We start from the raw sequence: 19,519 nt of genomic DNA, 5'->3' as shown, positions 1-19,519 counted from the left end.
CGATTTGATCAGATATACTGCTGTGAGCAGGTTCGGCAATGCTCAGCAGCTTAACACCCCCGAAATAGAAGTGGAGAAGGAAAGGAGCTGGTGTGGGTAGAGTGTTTTTAAGACAGAAATGAAGAGGGGAAGGCAGCATTAAGGACTGCTGCAAACAGAGGGAAGATGTTGAGGAGTAGACACACGATGTGAGGCGACAGCCTTCTAGAAATGTGTGTGGATGGTGTGTCGTAAAGAAACCAGGCTGCAAACAGTTAAGCTGTAAAAAAAAAAACTGTGGATGCACATGAGACTACTTACTGTTTCAATTTGCCTTTTGTTTTTCTCTTTCAAACAAGTGTGACTAACCTGGGGATTTGTTTAAAACACAGTTGTCTGACTGTTCGTGTTTCTCGCCACATTTGACTTGTTTTTCAGCAACGGTGCTGCTGGGGTTCAGATATCAACAATTATCTTGCAGAATACAATGTGATTATTAGTGACAACGATGACAGCAGAAATTACGGAAATAAAATCCATGATGCAATAAACTGTGATTATCCTTTAGGTGAAGGATCTGATACTTCGTTGTGTACGTGCATGTGTGTGTGTGTGTGTGTGTGTGTGTGTGTGTGTGTGTGTGTGTGTGTGTGTGTGTGTGTGTGTGTTAGAGCTGTCTCCCTCTGGCAATGTGACAGCCATATGACCGCTTGTAATTGCCTGTTCCACTCAACTCAGTGAGGGGTTAATAATGCCAGTAGCCTCTTCTTCCTGCCATCACCTTCTGCTGTCCGGCTCAGACAGTGACTCTCACTCCGGACACCCTTCAGCTCGCACCACCCATGCACCCAAATGTAGTTACATTTAATCCTGTAAGTGCATGAAGCAGAGCAGATATGGGATATAGACAGATCGAGCCCTATCACTGCACCTCCAGACGCTTGCCTACATGCCCAAGCCGGCAAATCCGCCATCCAAACCACACACACGGCTACACACAATGACTCATGTGTTCAAACCTGCCATCTCATTCTTTGAATAGGCATTTAAAAGGCATTTAACCTTGCCTTAAGGAAGAACAAAAAACACACTTTGAGCATAAAGCCAGTGCATTGGAGCCAATCCTTAGAAGATTCTATGGCGTGTCTATCTTCACTTGTGCCGTGAGAATATCCTATAGGTTTAGTGCTTTGCAGGTTAATCTTCCAGAAGCAGGTCCTTAACAGCAACTCATATTTGGTACATTATACATGTTATAAATACCATGAAAAGCCCTAATGGTAGTGCTAATCATTAAAATGACATCTGAAATAGATTTAGTGGAGGCGAGAGTCCCATAAGCTACATTCCCATCATAGCTTAAGCTCCGTCGGATTCAAACCACATTTACATCAGGATTTAAGACACCATCAGCTGCTATAAATTACCGATAATCATACTGGCCATCGGATCGGTCAAGAAGCGTAAGATGACTAATATGGAGCTGACATACTTATGACATTCTCACTTCATAGAGCACATTCCATGCTTTGCGATATGTACAAATGTAAAATAGGTATTTTGTGCCAGACAGGTGAGATATTTAATGACCCTCTATTCTAAATGTTGCCAAAAGATGAACACTTTTATTGAGGAAGAACACAGATTACTCTGCTTTTGTAATTATAGAAAGCCTAGCTGTGTTGTGAATGTTGTAAATTAGTTTTACAGGACATGCAAGTTTAACAAAGCATCATTTAGTAAATGAGATCAGATCCAATGGGGACATTGGAAACAACGGGCATTTTAACGAGATACTTTGATGTTGAACAAGCTGGTTCAAAAGCAAAAGTTCTGCTCTACTTCCAAAGGATATGACCATGCTGAGAAACCATCTCCATTAAGAGACCCACTAGCCCCGAGTTCCCAAGTGATTGCAAGAAGATTGGCAGCATCTAATTACATTCTGAGGCGGTCTATTCCTTAAAGGTACAAGGGTCCTATTCCATGAAGGGAACTGTTCCAAATCTCCCGGGTTTCTGGTGTGCTAGTTTTAGGATCACCGGCTAAATTGGGTCCGGGAGAAAGGTGCTGATGGTGTAGTGAAAGGATATTGGACTGCTATGATACTGGAACCGCGAGGGGAATTAAAACGCTGTCAGGCCGCAAGCAATAAAACCTATCTAAGCATCACCAGGGATTTTCTTCTTCACTAGAGCACATATGGAGAAAGTCCTAAGGTATTAATAGCTGATTTCAGTGTTCATGTGTACTGACCACCAACAAGTGTACTAAAAAGCTTTGTATATATTTGAGTAGAGATTATCTTAGAGATCATGCTGGTAAGTCAGCTGTATCCGTGTACACAAAAAAAGGTAAAAACATCTTAGTGCCAAGTTTAGGCTGGATAATACATTTAATATCAGAATACCAAGCACGTTTCAAGATGTATGGATGGATCCACATCACTCTTTTTGCTTTTACATTTCCATTTTGTTCCTTCAAAAAAAGACTGCAGTTTAAACATCTTAAGACTTCCCTCAATACATTGCGCACAAAAGCTTTACTGCTAACCCCAGAGGGTTACACTAAATGCCTCTTTGAGCCCCAACCACCAAGATAAGGACATAGCAACATGAAGCCCTTTTGCAATACAGTGTAGCACAGGAAATATTCTTGGATAATGGCATTTGTTGAAGTGTGATTGTAATATGTTTCATGTGTCACAGTGTGCTGCCATGTGTGTGTAATATGAGTGCAGCTGTCACAGCTGAGTGGAGAGCATGTGTGTGTGTGTCTATGGACAGAGTGCAAGGCTGGAGAGAAAAGAGTTAACTCAACAAAAAAAAAAAAAACAAATAGAACAGCTGCTGAGAACATGCATGCAGTGATGTTCCTGCCGAGTAAAGCCCCACAGTAGATATTTTATTCTTTTATTCATTTGGTTAATGTTCGTGAGAGGATGTGATGTAAAAAAACAAATGCAAATTCAAATGCAAATGCACATTTGTCCATTTGTGGCACAGTACGTACACAAAAAGTGCATCCGTAGTAGAGATGGAGATAAATGTGTCTGCTGAAATTATCCTAAAAAGAAGTGCAGCATTTGCATCATGGATAGCACATGAGGATGGCGCACTAGCAATAAAGAAAACCCTCCAAAACAACATGATGAATATAGTTGCTTCAGAAGAGAACCATCACCATTGGGGACATGCAGGATTAGTTGACTAAATGATTCAATATTGCAACCTTCTGCAGCTGGCACCAGAAATACAAGACAGATACACTAATTATTCATATTTTATGAATTAGCAACACCATTACCTGCATCTACAATGTTGCACAGCCTCCCGGCACTAGAAGGCAGCCCAACTCTTTGTACAAATGTTGGAAACTAGCATGGTGGAAGCGGATATCTCGAAAAACTAGCGTGACTTAGCAGTATATTTATCCAGGGAATGAAGCAAGTTCATATGTAAGTAGTGTCAGACTAAACTGACATATAACCAGTCAACAGAGCACATGTATATGGATTTGAACCCTAAAGAAAGGAAAAAGGTTGCCAGTGTCCATACTTATAACATGAGCCTCATTTTGCAAATTAACATGGCCTTGTTTACCGGCAGATGCTGTGATCCTCCCTCATCTGAAAAGATAACACAGCTTATCACAGAAATGACAGTGTGAGATATGCTTCTGCTGTTGAAGACAAAGGTTTTGGACGGTTAATTGAGGCCAAACACATAATGCCGTGTATTTATTCAATTGGTCAAAATTTAAATTTCCATTTAATCAACAGGGAAGTTTGTCTCTCCCTAATTGCCATGCGCATTATATATGCTACATGGATAAAACAGTACTCCAATCCTCCACACACATGGAACCTTTTAACTCTAATTGCGCCATCTGCTATATAAGAAGATATTTTATAATCCTGAATCGAAGCTGCGCTGCAGATAATGCACTAAAATAGATCAGGATACGACAATCACTCTCTGCTTTTCTGCATTCTAGAAAAAGAAAAAAAATACATCTTTGGATGCATGAGGTTTCTGCAAGAGCCCGAGGCAAGTCATTACAATTTCACCAGCGAACCCCTGACTGATTTACTGCTCACATTGTACTGTATGGTCAGGTTAGTTTCCAGTGAGCACAAACATTTGGTCAAGCAGTATGTCTTAGCTTTCCACTCGGCCAACAAACGACCCAACGTGGTCTTTTCCAGCCTCCCATTTAGTCCTAATCAAACCACCTCCATGTCAGCAGAGCACACTCGTGGGAGTGGTTCCAGCACAGACCAGATATGATGAAACAAATCACAGCTCCAGCGATCGTTTTTGGGGCGCTTAATGTCCATAAACCACATGACTCGTTTCAACACAGAACAGATATGACGGAGCAAATCACAGCTCCAAGTATTGGTTCTGGCATTTTTAGCGTCGATAAACCGCATGACGATGTTGTCATGGGTTTGTTTATCTGTCTGATGTACAGCATGTACTACATGTGGAAAATTCTTTGAAAATAGATGCATCCTTTAGTCACATATTCAATCAACATTGTAATTATGTTCATCATTCATGCGACCAGTATTTTCAGTTGTAATTGGATATTCCACTGCAATTCATAATGTAGACAATGACAAATCAAAGCTATTAAATCTGCTGTTAATATTCAGTGTTTACCTATTAAGCATTCATCGAACGACTGGGTCAAAGTTTAATAGATGTGCCATCTGCAGGACTGTCTATGTTTTCTCCATTCCTTGTCGTTCCTTCTCAGCCAAAGCCAGAGGGTCCCTGACTCTGCCTCTTCTGCTGCATCTTTAAGGGCCTTCTTGAGCCTGGAGCCAGTTAGCCAATACTCCAAGAGTCTTCACGATGCACTGAGTGGATGAAGCATCTGCAGCTAATTTCCAAGGAATAGATGATTGCCATCTATCCTGCATCTGCCAACTTGACCTCTAGGAGTCACAGAGTCAAAAGGTCTCCATTGAACCAGATTCAGAAGGTTTCTGAATGCTACACGTGAACCTATTGAGAAAATTCAATTGCATGTTTGCAGAACCAGCATCACACCTTCACAGGTTGCTCAGTTTTTTTGTTAGTGTTGGCTTCATATTCAACTTTATAGTGTCTTTAAATGTGCTGTTTTGGATTTGTCTCTCTGATCAAGATCATTCATGCTCGTCTTTGACGGTCTTTATACACGATTTCCCACACTTACCTGTATGTTGGAAGGCACTTTTTCCTGCCACCCCAGTGTACACTCATCATCTGGACAGTACAGATGAAGCACACTGATGAAGGCGGCACATGTGGGCCTTTGTGACAATGCGTGTACTCAGTGTGTGGGCGGGAGGGGTATTGTTTCATAGGAGCACACTGGCCTCTCGCTCTAAGTTTAATTACATTGCCGGCCTCTGAAACACTCTCATTTCATCTACCTGTCTAATTGCTGTGAAGGTAGCAGGAGGGCCAGATGATGACACAGCCTCTGGTCACGACGTTTAGTGGGGAGACAGTAAATTACACCATGCATCTGTGAAGGGGCGACAGTCTGGCTCCACGAGACCTGCATTTCTCCGTGGTGCTCCATGAAAATCCGAGTGGTGTTATTAAGTGCACTAATTCATTTTTAAAGCTGCAAGGCTGAAGTCAATTTGTTTCGCAGAGGTTGTTTGTTGTTTTAAGGCTTATTGTTTTCTTCTACCCATACTTTTTTCGCAGTTTCCCCTGAGATGGTAAATTGTAAACACTGGAAAGTGGAACCTTATAAACAGTAGTGCCGCTGACCACAAGGGGATGCTCTAATTGAAGGGTAAAGTATTACTTTTTTTGTATTGTGGTTTGAGAAAAATAGAAAATCAGCATTCTACACCAAGCCAAGTATGCTAAATGCTGCCCTTCAGCTGCATTATACAACCCAAGGAGAAACTTAAAGGTGACACAAAAGCATACAAAGTCAACAAACATGCAAACATAAGAGATAAAAATCCAGATTTTTTGTACTTAGTAAAAATCTGAGACAAAGACATGTCAAACTCAGTGTGATGAATGTACAGAGACAACAACAAAAAGAAGACAGTCTGAAGGGAAATAAGAGAAACAACTGGAGCTCCTTGTAAAGTCTGGAATCAGTCAGTCTGAACTGTCATAAACATTCACCGCAAACACATTTTTCTTTGTTTTCTTAAAGCACACATCTGTACTGCCATTTAAGGAAGCATACCCTTGATGTTAGTGACCAAAAGACACAGACTCCATATCACAAGCACAATCAAACGCGCTTAGAAGGAACGAGATGGAGCAACCAACACAGTGACTTTCAAACAAGCTACTCCACACAAAATCACAGCCCCTCGCTGCCACTCTGCGCCACTTACATAACCGGCGAGGTCCAGGCTCCTATATGGGTCGAAAATTGGAGTTCTGGTGAAGCAGATGGAAGTTGGCATAAGCGATCCCATATATTTTGTGCGTTATTTTGGCCCCAACGTTACCTCAGAAGCAGGCCTCCCAGGCTGTGCGCACCGTTCCAACTAGCTGTACTAAATCTGTTGGGCTATAAAAGTTTAGATACTGGCTGTAGACGTGGTTGGAGTCCACTAATTCCAGCAATAGAGATCGATTTGCGCATAGACTCAGAGGCAGAATAGCACTGCTAAGTGTTCTAGGCACAAAATATGCAGGTTTTTCTATGTATAACAATCAAATATGCTATTAGTTAACACCTTTGCAATAACACGCTGCCAAGCTGCCAAATCTCACATTCAACAATTTAAGTTGGAAAGAAGCTGAGAGTCACAAATACCTGAGTCAGGGAGGAAATAGATCTGAAAAACCCAGCATTTTAGTCAAATCTGTGACTTTTTCCTTAATGTAGTCTGATTCACAAGTGTTAACTATTAATCTCCTATATCCAACAATGATAGTAAATAAATTTTAGATTAAGAATAGAACAGGCCAAGTGTAGCTCCAAAGAAAGATGTTAAAATCAATATAATTGGCTTAGGTTGCAGTGTGAGTAATGTAGGCATCAGGTTTAGAAAAGAGAGAATAATGCATGGGATGAAAAAAAGACATTATTTCTCATTCTACTGCATCAATTTTGACTATTTGGAGTGTCATATGAAACTGGTAAATATTTTTCACAGGATGCCATTCCTTGCAGCATTTTATTTTTTCTTCTTCCTGTTTAACAGTATAAAGAATTACCTCATTAATATATGCAGACTTCCAAGCACTGCAAAGAGCCGCATTTTCATGCAACAGGGAATCATTCAAAGGAAATCATGATTTAGACATTGAAGGATGCATGTTGCCTTTGCAGTACATGAACTGACACAAGGAAACTTCAGGCGCACTATCAATCTCCATTAGCCTCCACGTCAAGACTGCAACACGCACACAAACGATGAGAACAGGTATGTACCACTGAGGTCGGAGTAATCATCTCCATGGCAACTCTGCACTGTCAATGTGCACACCTGTCACACCGTGAGTCTACCCAGCATGCCTCTGGCCTGGAATTCCACCTGTCCACTTTGCTTCCTGAAAAACACACAAACTGCAGCTTTGACAAGCCACTGGACCTGGGGTGGTTCTCCACGCACCGACACGCGCGCACAGACACACCTACACAACTCAGCGTGGATGATCGCACACGCATCGCTGAACGCACACATACCGCACAACCTCACACAGAACTAATGAAACATGAAAACTGGCAGCACATGAAATCACAGCATGTTACCCCTGAATGCCTGTCATAGTTTTTTTTTTTCTCGCAACCTTTATTCAAACAGGCAAGCTGCGCACATTCCAAGAACACATTTTATTTACAACAGCGGCCTGAGGGGAATGAGATGCCCTGATTCAAGATAATTTTTTTCACCTTTTACTTTGTCATAAATGTTTTCTCTCTCTTTTATCAATGATAAGTGTGAAGATGTCAGGAATGGAAGGCCTTTATGTGTTAGTTTTTTCTCTCTTGGTTAACTCTATGAACTTGAAGCAGTTTCTGGGCATTTTGGCTCCATTTTTACTCAGAGTGGGCTCATTGTTCACTGCAATATAAAGTCCTGCACTTCAATAGAAAGAGTGGCTAGATGTAGAGAGAAATCAGAAATGTCCTATGTGCAGTATGACACACTTATATTGCCATAAATCTAGAGGGAAAAGGTTTAAATTTCTTTGATAAAACCAAAACAAACACAATAAATAAATAGAACAGAATCAGCATGTACAAGTAACCATCTAAATGCTACAATAATTTTACTATTAATATTTTTGATATTTGTTTCCATACTTCTCTCCCAATTTTTCTGTGCAAACACTGTGTGAGATTCTGCCAGTTCTGTCACAAAGACCCTGAATTTTTGTCACATGACTGTTGGTCACAGCTGAATTAGTCACAGCTTCACAGTTGCGCAGTGGACGTCACAATTTACAGTTTATGACAGAATCTACTCGCTGCAGATAGTTCATTTTGGCTACATTTTAACAGAGGCATGTAGAATAAAGTGCTTTTGCTGAAATATCAAGATTCTAAGCTTAGATATGGATCGATTTGCAGATAGTACAGCACATCACAGATGAGTGGGTCAAGGACCACTGAAAGCTGAAAATCCAATAAATGTTTTTTTTTTAATTTTTGCAGTTTCTGGGCTTGAAAAAATTGTGTAATTTTTGCCATTTTTTAAATAGCTAACATGTCTTTCTACTGTATCCTGTGGGCATGTTTGGGGGTTGAGAGAGTTGAGATAAATATGATTATGCAAGACAGCATTTTAAATGACTGTTACTCAAAGAGGTAGAAGACATTCAGGAATATTCCAAGGTTAATACATTACTTGCAAATTAACAATTAGTGCAGTACAAATGCACACTTTGACCTAATAAATGAATGGTAGCATCACTGTCACAATATCTTTCTTTGAATTCCACAACTGTATTATATATCAACTTGTTTCCACCTATTTTCTAAAATAAAACCCTGCATTATTTCATTGTTTCCAGCTCTTTGGTGCAGGAGAGGTATTTACCGAGTTCGTACATGCAAGAATGGATGCACAGGCACGCATCAGATCCCATTAGAACACACCATGAAGGAGTCTGGACTCCCTCCATCTGCTTCGCCAGAGCACAGCATTCCACTTGTTGGCCTGCGAACACGAATCGCCCTCCTCTATAAGGAGCCGTAATAGGGGCCGATGGGTGTAAGAGCAGGGCACTCTCCTGATGATGAGGCCAATGTGCTAAGGCAGATGAGTCTGTACCCACCGAACACTGAGTTAAGCAGCGGAACTAGCTGCCTGCTTGTGCATGAGCTGCAAAGAGTAGCTACTGTGGGTGTGTATTTTTGTGGAAGCTGTGAATTCGTCCATCCCCTCCATAATGAGAGTAAGCAAGAAGAAAGTGTTTTCAAGTGTGTGCATGCTAATGTTATGGAAAGGAAAGGAGAGACACAAGAGTCATAAAAGAAGGAGTAGAGGTGGGCTGGGAAAGAAAAGGTAAGACTTGTCCAGTAAGATGCTGAGGAAAAGCAATCATGAAAACGTGTTAACTTAAGGAATCCTCGCGGGCCCTCCTGTACTGCACTATAAAACAGCAGCTTTAGATGCTCTGAATCAATACAATCTGCCAGCTCTTGCTCTTTCCGCATCCCCAAGGGCCACACATTATGAAAAACATTACATAAAAGGCAAATATCACTGCTGGGATGCAGTCAGTCACCATCCAGGAATACTGTGCGCACACACACACACACACACACAGCTCCAAGCACACAAAAGTAACAATCTCAAATTGCACAGTCATTGCCCAGCAAAGTCTCCTTGTTCATCTTTACACAAAGAGAGTTATTAATACAAAAAAACCCTCATTGAATTAACTGTTCTCTGTGGTTGTACTGTGGCAGTTTCTTATCCTTTGTGCAATCAATATTAATCAGAGATGTGAATTATCTCAGCAATTCACGGCAATTAATTTGTTTTGTTTTCTGTCCCCCCCCCCTCCAACCCTCACCCCTCCTGCAACCCCAACCTATCTATTCCTGAGGAGGCCCATCCTTTCACTTTTCTTGCCAAAAGGCTTAATTAATTGTTCAGAGCGAGTCTATAGGGCCGGGCTTTTTGTTTCCTGTTGATTTTCCTTTAGCTTCAGCCTCACCCAAGCCCAGTCATGCTTATAGAGGCGCCCCAAACAAAAATGGCACTCCAAATATTGACACAGTCACCCGGGGCTGCGCCAAATGAATGCTTCCCCAGTGACAGAGGCATCTGTGACTCCAAATGGACCATGGCAGAGGATAGGAAGTAGGAGGGCACTATATACGATGGTGAGACGAGGGGGAAAAAAGATACTTTTTTCCCTCTCCATTTTTTTTTAAATCACTCTCAGTGATTCACTTCAGCATGCTGGTCCATCGCTCCTCTCTGACCTATCCTTGAACCCAATAATCAACCCAATGATTATTTTAACTTCTTTTTTCTTCCCTCATTTGCCCTTTCTCCCTTGCTAAGCACTGGCCTGGGTTGTGGATGGCTGATTTGCAGAGAGCTGACGGCAGAGTTTTTAGATGTGATGTTGAAAAGTCTTCAGCCTAGTTGTCGGTGAACGTTACTTGAACAGGTTCAGTCAACCACACTGACAGAAGAAGACCCAACGTCAGCTTAAAAAAAAAAAAAAAAAACATCCCGATCTCAGCAAAATCTGGTCGCTGACTTGGGAATTCTAAAAATTTGCCATTATTGGGAACCAGATAAGGAACAATAACATGCACGAATGAGGTTGGAACATAAGGAAGAGAGATGGGGGGAGGAGAAGAGAGTAGGAAGCTTGTTAGGGAAAGGCCAACAAAGGGGTGGAAGTGTGTATTTGTGTATCTAAGTGGGGGTGTCAGAGGAACAATGGCCCAGCCAGGGTGCAGTGATCCAGGCAAGACCAAGCTGTTGCCTGGCCCCTGGTCCATATGCACTATTTAAACAGCATGCACACACACGCACACACACACAGCTTGACGTGCCGCCATCACTTTTCATACCGTGGTTTCTCTCTCCTGCTGCGTGTGTGTGTGGATGTATGTGTGAATATTTGCCCATAAGAGTTGCTCGAGTGAAAGTGAAATGTGAAATAAGGAGAGAGGGATAGGTAGGGAGGTTGGGGTGTATATATATTGTGTGTGTGTGAAAGGGAGAGAAAGATTTAGCATTGCCAGCATTAGTGCATGACATGTGGGTGGATATTGAAGATGTTATTAGTATCACATTTACAGGCCTTATAAAACTGCCACAGAGCTGGGTGGTTTTCATACATCTTCAGCTGATACGTGTCACACTGTCATTTGTGTTGCATTTCCAGCAGCTGCTCAGATGATCATTAAGTGATAGCGCAATCATTAGTCGCTGTCTCATTTCTCTGTTCTGTATAACCTTCCTGGTGTGCTTTGGACAAAATTGACCACTTCAAAGATTTATTTTTCTCGTAAATCTGCTTCTTTTGCCTTGTATGATTACCTCGAAGCTAAAATGCAGCCTTCCACACTTAATATCCAAGAATGTGAAATGAATGACTCACTATTAGAAAGATTTTTTTTTAAGTTTTTTTAACTTCATGTTTATACTTCACTCCAAGCCAATAAGGAGTTTTCACAACCACTTACTACCACGCATCTATTTTTTAAACAACTCCTACTTTCTCAGATGTCTCACTTTTCTCCTCACGAAACCCAAAAATTACAACCATTTACACCTCGCCTGGGCCAGTATGTAATTGCCAATTAGTCAACATGTCACTCGGTGGTTAGCGCCACAATGAGCAAGCGACTAACTGCAACTGAATAAGGCACTTGGTCCCGTTTTGGACCCTGGCACCGATGAGCATGAGAAAATCCAGGAAGATTCTCCACATAAGGAGGCTCTTCCTGAAGGAGCTGAAGAAATCTCCAAGGATCTTTGTGGGCAACGGCCACGGCCTGTTTGGCAAAGGACACAGAAACTCAGGCGAGAGGCACTGCTTCTGGGGCAACATTTCACAAAACCTAGGAAAAGATAAACAGATAGCAGCTTTGCACTCAAAGAGATGTGAAAACCAGCATCATGTGGCAAAATACTGTATGTTCTGTGCATGCCAAAGATATTACATGGTGCAAATTATGCCTATGAACTATAATTGTCATAACAAACCAGGAGAATTAAAGAGTTGTTTGTGTTCTGGTACATTCAGTTACAGATTCAGTACAGGAAGTTTCCTTTTTTAACTACGGCAACATTAGTTGTAACTAGTAATGAACTACACTAGATATGACTCTAAGTGGGATAGCAGCATGATGAGAACTTTGAACACTCTTTGTTAGTATACACTTAAAAGTCTAGTAGATACTCAACCAATCGCTAATTATTCCTCTTGTGTCACTACTACAGTTTCATTTCTCTTTAATTACCCAAGCCTGTTTTCTCACTTGCCTCTACTGGCACGCGCAAATAGTTCTGGTTTTATTTGACCTGGTTTCAAGGTATCTAAATCTGAGAATCTGCTGCCAGCCCCGATTCAATAAGGTTGAATGGATTTTTTATTTTTTTTTTATGTGGTGCTAAGAAAAATGCATCGAAAACAGTAAGCTCTGTTTCCCCCTGGATAACCAAGAGAACAAGCTGTTTACTGGTTTCACTGAAGGTCCTGTATGAACCTTCAATCAAATCAACCAATCAAAACAAACCATTAAAACGAGAAATCTGTTGCTTTTTAATGCAATTTTGCCTCCACCGCTGTCCATGGTGCTGAATCTGGGACCATCCTGAGCATTCTCTGATGCTGTGGATGTGATTTCACATCATTGCAGGTTAACAGAGGTATCATTTCCACAAGTGACTACAAGATGCCAAATTGTGGCACTGACTGGAAGCTTACTAAAGTGAGAGGAGGCGGTTTTGTTACAAGAATGAGCAAAAAAAACCCTCAGAACTTCATCTGGAAACCACATGTAAAAACAGTGCAGCAATCCAAACCAGAGTTCTCCAAAGCTCATACACAGAACATTGGTTTTGTCCACTGTCCTCACAGGGAATATAGTATAGATCAGCTTGATCAGTATAAGAATGATTGGAAGTTTTGGTTGAAAATGGCATAGATGCGAATGGTTAACTGATGCCCATTGTGCTTAAAAAAGGTGCGTTTTCTCACATTCAACTCGTCAGCCATAATCAAAGGCAGCCACCTCCATTAGTTACAACAGATAAATAAAATAAACACGATTATTTGGTGTGTTGGAATAAATAAAAGTGTGAGGTTATTCACTGCTCTCTGCTCACTGGGTAGAAACAAGACTTCAATGTCTCCAAATGCAAAGTCAATAGTCCTTTAATATGGTTTTGTGGTCATGAATGATTTGTGTCTTAAGAGTCCATGACTTGACGACCGAAATCCCTGAGCAGGATGTCAGTAATACAAGTGGCTGACCTGTTAATCCAGATGCCAAAGGAATCAAGGGGACAGTCACAAATCATGAAGTGTCCCCTGTGAAGGAGCCTCCAACCAGCAGGCTGCAGAATTTAGCGGTATAAGTAGAATACTGAAGCAAATTGTTTAACATACCACAGATGGCTACTTGGAGGAGAACATAAAAAAGAATAACAGTAATAATGGAGTCTGATTTGGGGTGCGTGCGGAAAGAGCGCGCATACTGCATGATGCTCAACAGATGGGTAGAAGAGAGAGAGAGAGAGAGAGAAAGAGAGAGAGAGAGAGAGAGAGAGAGAGAGAGAGAGAGAGAAAGAGAGAATGCTTGAAGCCTCCTTTGCACTCGCGTTGTCGCGTCCCGGTTGTCATTCCAGTTCAGCGTCACCGGAGCCACCTGCTCGCTACCGAGAGAGAGGTGGTGGTGATGTGGGGCAAGGAACCTCGATAAACGCCCGCATACTTATCATTTCACTTAAAACAACATGGAACAGACTGGGCTGGGAAGTGTGTAGAGGGGGGAGATATGGCACCAAGAAGCAGCACTGCGGCAGACGCACGCTGGGGTCGGAGGCGCTACAAACAAAAAATCGCCCCCGCAGACAATAAATCGGACCCCGGTGCGTGATCAGGTAGCTTTCAAAAGGGCTTTTCTGTTGCGTGGTGAGATGCCAGTACGGATGTTAGTCAAGCAGACCCCCCCGAATCCTCCTCCTTCTCATCCTCCTCCTCTTTCAATCCCCAGTGCACGCTCACTGGCGTCTTTGGTACATCCTGGCTCTTTAACATTCAACGGGAGAAAGCACCCACTCAACCAAGCGCACAGTGCGCACAGGGGGGGTGGGTGGGGGGTTGGAGAGTGGAGGGAGCATCGGCAGCAGAACCTCTAACCTAAACCTATACGTGAATCAGGCCACGGATGAGACATCGTCCTGCCAAGAACCATTTCCAGCCATTAGGGGCACTGTTAAAGAAGCATCCGTGCTGGGCGGGAGACGCTCTGACTTATTAATGTTATTCCAAACTCAAAATGGCATCGTGGAAACCCCCGTCACACACAGAGAGAAATGCACAAGAAGCAAGAGAAAATCATCATTGTACGTGGTTGAGGGGGTGGGAGGGACGTAAGCATGTGAATGCGTCGGGGAAAAAGGCGAAGCAGCAATGTGAAAGATGGAAATAAAAGTGTCTGTGCAGGCTACGTGCGCACGATGTGGTGTGTGCGTTTCTTTTGGCCACTGCGCAAAGTTACATGTCTGCCAGCGGCTAGAGGCAATCATACAGCTATGTGTGTGTCTCCCACTGAGGGATCCGGCATCTATGAGGCTTCTGCTCTCCACCTGTGCTCTGTTAATGGTGTTTAATTCAACTGCCGGGGTGTATTTTGGGGGGATTTTTTGTTCTCCCGTGACCGCTACTTCTGGTTCACAAGATCACACATCCAAACGGATAAAACTGCAGCTCAGTCTGGTTGAAAACTGCCCAAAATAACTGTCCTGTGCCGTGAATCTGAGACCGTTAAAATCTGGAATTACAACACAGTGAACCTCGCACATGCATGGCAGGAAGGAAATAAATAAATAAATAAATAAAGCCGGCAGACTGCAAAGCAATCTGGAGTATGGCGCAAAAGAAACACTCAAGCGAAGGTCTTTTTTGTTTGATTGGTTGGTTTTAGAGTTCTGGAAGGTAAAACGCGTTACCTGATCGCTGTCAGCAGTAGTTATTTGATGCGACGGCTATTCCCCGATCGGTTCCGTGGATACAAATTAAGTTTCCCATCCATGGCACGTCTCAGATGGAGAAGGAGACTATCATTCATTCACCCTCGCTGCTGCGCGGAAATCTTCTCAGCCACAAATGTTCTCTGCCAGGCATCCCACTTTCTGCGTGTCCAAAAGCGACCAAAAAAAAAAAAAAAACCAATAACAATAATAATCAAGTGTCAAAATAAAACAGAAACGAGGGAGAAATAAGCGGAGGACATGAAATCATAAAGTAGCCACAGAGCTAAAAGGAAAGAAGAGAAGAACGCACAAAAAAAGAGGCAAAATGAAAAAAGAAGAAGAAGAAGGGACGTCGTTACTGTAGATGGCCAGTTTTGTTTAAAAGATAAATCCACGTCATATAATCTCCATGGTTTTTGCGCATATAGGCACGCTGTATATTCCAAAGCAGTGAGGGAAGGAAGGAAGGAGGACGCGCTCACAGTTAGCAGCGCCGCAGCAGCAGGAGGAGGAGAGGCAGAGTATAGGATAACTGGGATTTTTTTCTAGTGATGCCCGGTACTCCAAGTCCAAGGAAGCTCTTCATTTGAAGCAGAGGATGAAACACAAGGAGAGAGAGAGCGAGTGGAAGGGAGGAGGAGGAGAAAAAGGGGGGGGAAAAAGGAAATGTAGGAAGAGGAAGAAACAAAAAAGAAACAATTCCGTTCACTGCCCTTTTATTCTCTGCTCTTTTTTTCTCCCCTGTCACGGGGATGTCTGTGGTTCTCTCGCCTGCTCTGGCATTTGGGTGATGGGTATCCACAGGCAGCGGCTCGCAGTCGGGCATCTGGCTCCCCTGCAGTCGCTTCACAAGCGGAGGACAGAGATGCGCGCCCTCGCTGCCCTCTGCCGGGGATCCGTCAGGCGCGTTCACAGCGGAACACCCCCCTCCACCACCACCACCATCATCCCCCCTCCCACCACCACTACCATTATGACGTCAGCACGCGCAGTATCCAAATACAGCAAGTGCTTCTTCTTTCTTTTAAAGGACAACACTGCATATTTGCATACCCCCCACCCCAGTTTAGTTTGATTGGTGAGTCTACTTCTGATAGAGCATTTTACACATCTTTAAATATTTTCAACTCCATTCATCTTACCTAAAGGATGCACTTGTTACCTCTCGCAACCCTTTTGCCAGCAATGTTGTAAAACATATCAGAAATCTGGCACCATCCATGCCCTCATTACCAAATCCTGCAAAGCTAAAACTCAGACAAGCATGCGATTATCATACCTTCCATGCCTTTGGTGTCAGATTCCCTATACAACAGCATCCTCCATACAGTAGATGATGTGATTAGACTTTGGAGCTTCTTGCTTGCATATATTTGCATAAGAATGAGTAAAAAGTGGTGGGACATCAGTCAAGTCAAGTGCTTGTTCTGAAAGGCTCGGGGTTGGAGGAGGAGCAGCTTCCCTGGTGGAGATAGATTCCTAACCATCCATGTGTTCATCCATCATCCATTTTTCAATCTTCTTTACAGTTCTGGAATGAGTCACCCCTTTTTTTAGGCACAATTAAACTTATTAAATCAGTCTTAGACAATGATTCTCATAAATGTGACTGAATGACTACTGCAGCTAAGCCAAAAAGAAGAACACTAAAGCTTTTTCTACTTCTTTTTTTTTCATTAAAGAGCAGCCAACATCTGGTTGCTTTCCTGCTCAAATGTAGTAAAAGACAGCAGAACACTGTGTGAAAATGAAGTGCATATCCCTGAAGACAAAAGTGGACGGTAATGCTTTCGCAGTCAGATTTGAAAATTGCTCACCAGTGGGCTCATTGAACACGGACGCAAATGACACAGAGAAAATAGACGCTATCATGGGAATATGTCTGTCAGATCACAGCATTTCAGAGTCTGCATATTAACCACAAAACCTGCAGGTACTAGGAGTTCTGAGATTTGCCTTAAAAGTGAAGCTACATTTTTCTCTATTCCTACACCCTTTTGCGACTCAGTAGGCTGCTAGATTTCCTTTGTGGTTACACGTTTATTTATATGTAAATAGACCCTGGCTTGACTTTCTGGACTTTTTTTTTCTCGTGGCTCTTTGATATTAGGGAATTTGGTGCTCACTCGCTGCGAGGCTTACAGAGCCACAACAGTTCAGTGATTCGAGAAGCATGCATTGCATTTCAGACATGGGCATTTTTTTAATTGGTCAATGATGGTTTTTGGTTAACACTGCATTAGGAACATTAAATGACTCTATACACTCTAAAATGACATGACAGAGTGCATGTGTTTGGTGTCTTTAGATCACTTAGGTTTATTAAAAGTGAATGTGTTTTTTATTCCTGGATGTGCCCTTTGTCAAATGATCTGTCAATGCAAATTTCTCCTCTACTCTACAGCTCTTATAAGAGACTGTCTATGAAGATTCTGCTATTCGCCTGAGAGGATTCTGCCGAGAATCAAATTTGTGAGCTCCCAAATTGGACCAAATGAAAGCACAAAGCAGATCAAAAGGCAGACTGTCTGCCACTGTGATAATCCGTCTCATTTATTAGCATTAGAACATGCCATCGCAACTAATTCTGCGGCGATGTACAGTGATGAAAAATTCCTCACCTTTAATCCACTTACTGACTGACAGGAATCTCTCTTTAAAAATCATCATTTCTCATGAATAAATGAAAATTGAAAAATGGTTAACTATACTAATAGAAGTCACGTACCAGACAATGCTCAGACTTCTGTCTACGTGCCAAATTCCCAAGACGGTGCACAAACATCAGTCAGCCATGCCATCCTTATATCTTCATACATCAACCAGCTGGCAAGACGGCAGCTCGGAATAACATCACAGGAGAGGGAAATTTTTCATCGGCTACAACAGCCTACTTTAGATCAACATTCTTGGCGGAGATAGAATAATCATCATCGGGACTACAAATGTTTCCTTGTGTTGTGCAATGGAGATCATGGGCAGGTGTTTCACTATGGGCATGGACTTCTTATTATTTACTAGTCAAATGTTATGGAATTTGTCCTTGAATGTGATGTGTTGATGTACTAGATTTGTAAGTTTAGCATTGGGCTTTTTGTTATAATTAGTTTGAGCTGGGTTGAGATCCGTAACTCTTGTTCGCATGTAAAGCCAACTTTGGTCTAAAATCAGGCAACAGAAATGAATGACAACACCTGTCATGCTGCCTAATAATGACCCCGTTACTCGAAATATAAAGTTAACACAGAGTGACATAATGGAAGCCGGATGATGGAAAGGCCTGCAAAGTTTGCAAAGTTTGTTGCAATTTCAGCACCGCGGAGAGCTCATTGAAAGTTCAAGATGTTGCTTTTAATGGCACACACACACATACACACACATGTACACACAAACACTCACACATACACACTTTTAAATAAAAAATAGAAAAGTGTTCACATACACAAAAACCTTGGAAGATTTCAGCACCATGGAGAGCTCCATCACTAATTCAGAGAGACATGAAAGGTGATTTGGAGCCAACTTACACGCATTCGGACATAGATTTTGCCACTTTTCAGGACAGCAGAGAGACTGAGAGCTTCTTTGTATAAGATTTTATATTCCAGTCAACCAAAGGGAAATTCTCTAAACATAAATTTTATTACAGCTTTTTATTTTTATTTTCTCTGTTGGACATGAATATTCTGTACGAAGGTTTCCACAGCGTTTGAGAGATTATTGCTCTTTTGCACAAACACTCTTTTTCTAAGCTTCAATTCAGTTGACATTATCCTGCATGTGTAGAGCATCTTTATGACCCTGAGAATTAGCTAAACCTTGGGCAAAAGCAAAGACCATCAGCATTTAAGGAAAAGTCTGTTTTTATGAGTTTCAGTGAATGGGATTTTAAAGAAGCAATATTTACAAAGACCTTGCTGTTTCATCTAAATAACTTGAATAAATGGCTCTCGCTCTTTTTTTGTCTTCTTCGTTCAAATACAGCAATCTGCATTATACCTTAGCAGCAATAACAATCCCACAGCGCTGGAGTTGACCCACACCTCTCGGTGGCCACGCTTCGGAAAGCAGCTAGGCCAAGCTTTGTATTGTCCACGCAAGTGCAATATGTACTGTGCATACGTACACATCAGCACAAGTCAATGGGGCCCCCTGACCTGATTAGCTGACATCTGCTGTGGCCAGAGGGAGTGTTCCTGCACAGACGCTATAGGAACAACCAGTAGAGGAAACATACAAAGCCGGATTACGACATCAAGCAGCGTGTGATGTTTCACAGTTCGAAACATAAAGCAGTTAATCAGACGATCATTGCTTTGGAGTGTGGTATTTGCACTCTATGTATTCACATATGTTTACGGATGCTGAATATCT

The 19,519-nt window shown here is 42.1% G+C and overlaps 1 protein-coding gene across 23 annotated transcripts in view; it reads right to left on the bottom strand.

Moving 5' to 3' along the window:
* adgrb2 (adhesion G protein-coupled receptor B2) overlaps positions 1 to 16,026 on the bottom strand; it is a 226,936-nt gene extending 210,910 nt beyond the window's left edge. For 12 of the 23 annotated variants that reach the window (XM_035949382.2, XM_035949387.2, XM_055018232.1 and 9 more), the window contains exon 1: positions 15,122 to 16,025. The gene's annotated coding sequence lies outside the window, so the exon portion shown is untranslated. Of the gene's footprint in view, positions 1 to 15,121 lie in introns of all 23 variants that reach the window. The other 11 variants (XR_008604242.1, XM_035949388.2, XM_035949386.2 and 8 more) reach the window with 2 other exon arrangements.
* Positions 16,027 to 19,519: the final 3,493 nt, after the last annotated feature.

Source organism: Amphiprion ocellaris, chromosome 15 (assembly GCF_022539595.1).
Source record: "Amphiprion ocellaris isolate individual 3 ecotype Okinawa chromosome 15, ASM2253959v1, whole genome shotgun sequence".
NCBI classification, from domain to species: Eukaryota; Metazoa; Chordata; class Actinopteri; family Pomacentridae; genus Amphiprion; species Amphiprion ocellaris.
Note: the sequence above shows the minus strand (reverse complement) of the source record. Positions and strands in the feature narration are given on the sequence as shown.